The sequence below is a fragment of the Cebus imitator genome, unplaced genomic scaffold, assembly GCF_001604975.1.
Source record: "Cebus imitator isolate Cc_AM_T3 unplaced genomic scaffold, Cebus_imitator-1.0 Scaffold171, whole genome shotgun sequence".
Taxonomy (NCBI): Eukaryota; Metazoa; Chordata; class Mammalia; order Primates; family Cebidae; genus Cebus; species Cebus imitator.
Genome location: NW_016107486.1, coordinates 3,801,289 through 3,803,649, shown reverse-complemented (window position 1 = coordinate 3,803,649; position 2,361 = coordinate 3,801,289).

Below are 2,361 nucleotides of genomic sequence, written 5' to 3'. Positions count from 1 at the left end.
TTCACCTTTCTGACTGAAGAGAGACTGCTTTTTCCAGACCTGGCCAATTCTTAGAAATAGCAAAGGACTCAGCCAAGCAGGCCTTTCATATGCAAACCAACCAATCCCGTGTCTATATGCCTCAACCACTTCCTTTATCTAACTCTCACACACCAAACCAATACAGTCATGCACAGCATTAGGGACATTTTAGCATTATCTCCAGTACCATGCAAAAATACCATGGTGATGCTATAAGATTATGATGAAACTAATCATTTCTATCCCCTAGTGACATCATATTTTAGTGTCATAGCACAACAAATTACTCACATGTGTGTTGTGATGCTGGTGTAAACAACTGCACTGCCAGTTGTATGAAAGTCTAGGACATACAATTTTGTAGAGGACATAAAACTTGATAATAAACGGCTGTGTTACTGGTTCATTTACTATACTATACTTTTTAATCATTATTTTAGAATCTACTCCTACTTATACAAAAAAACAACTGTAAAACAGTCTTAGGCAGGCCCATCAGAAGGGATTCCAGAAAAAGGCATTGTTATCCTAGGATAGGAGAGCTCCATGTGTGTTACTGCCTCTGAAGACCTTCCAGTGGGACAAGATGTGGTAGAAGACAGTGATATTGATGGTCCTGGCTCTGTGTAGGCCTAGACTAATGTGTGTGTTTGTGTCTTAGTTTTTAACAAAAAGTTTTAAAAAGTAAAAATTTTTAAAATGGAAAAAGCTGATAGCGTAAGAATATAAAGAAAGAAAATATTTTTGTATAGATGTATAATGTGTTTGTATTTTAAACTGTGTTATTATAAGAATCAAAAAGTTTTAAAAATGGAAAAGCATTTTGTTTACTTTGTTGTTCATGACACTTTCCAGTCAGTATAGGTGACTAAAAAACAGGTATTTATGCAATGAAGTGTTGCTTAACTTACCATTTTCTTCAGATCCAGAAAAAATCAAATGAACCCTTGTTCTTTGCTACATGGAAGGAAAATCCCACTCTAGAATTCTGCATATCTCTGTGGATAGGAGACATATTATTAGTGTTATTTATGGCCTAACATCCACCAAAACATGAGACTTAGAAGTTTCTCCTTGATTGCCTCCTACAAGAAAACCACAAATACCAGTCTGTGGCATGTAGAAAAACTTAAACTGGAGGCACACATGTCACAGGAAGATTACATCAACATTTCACATCTATCAGTGTAGAAATTATACATCCAACATTTTTGTTCTCCCAAGTCCTTTTGACCACTCAGGGGGAATCCTACGGGCCTTTTACTAAGGCTTCTGCATTCTAAATGTATTCTTTCCCTTTATCTTTTACTTTTCCTCATTTCTTTGTCTATTCCCACCCCTGCCTCAAAAGAAAATAAAGTCGAAGCCAGACCAACAAACAGGCTTTTCTTATTTCATGAAAAATAACTGGGTTTTTTCGTTGCTATTTGAGATAAATTTCCAAGTCTTATCTCTTGCTCTTTATAATTTATCAAAATATTTTCTTGAAAAAGAAAAGTTATCCTTTGAAAAGACTACTGGTATTAGCTGCTTAGAAAAATATATAAAAACATCAATTACTATATTTGCATTTGGTTTTATATAAGTTAAGTGCTCTAGCCAGATGAACTATCTGAAACTAAAATCCTTTTATGAATGTATATGAAAAGGTACATTTTTCAGGCAGCATCATTTTAATAAGTATAAGGCAGATGAATCTGCAAATTTTAGTCTGTTTTTTCATAAACTTTCCTGGATGTCACTTTTCATTTTGTTCTTAATCCTATCACTACTTCACTAGTGTTGTAAATTGGGATATTTTATTTCCTAGGAAAATTACCTGAATATTTTTTCCACTGATACTAACTTAATATGAAAAGTTCTGTTTATGAATTGACAAAAATATATTGAACAACTACTCTGTGCTATTCCTTAGGGAAATGGAATGAGTTAATAGTCTGCAAGAGCAATTTGAATAGTGATTGAATTGAGTGTGGCAAAGTGGTTCTCCTGAGGGCTCTTTAGATCTTTCTAACATGCTCATTGAATGCATTTAACTAGCTGATCTAGCCTCAAAGTTGGCTTTAGCCAATATGTTCAGGATCAATACATGGTGATCTTGTTTGGTAACTGGGTTCTTCACTTTGTGAGACCAAATGTTTTAAGTTAAAAGTTAAGTTTATGTTTAACTCAAATTTAAATGTTTTAAAATCATATTTCTCAGTTTTTTAACATGTCCCCAGACTGGAATCCAAAGAGATAGCCCTTTTTACTGATGTCAAAATTTTTCTTTTTTTTTTTTTTTTTTTTTTTTTTTTTTTTTTTTTTTTTTTTTTTTTTTTTTTTTTTTTTTTTTTTTTT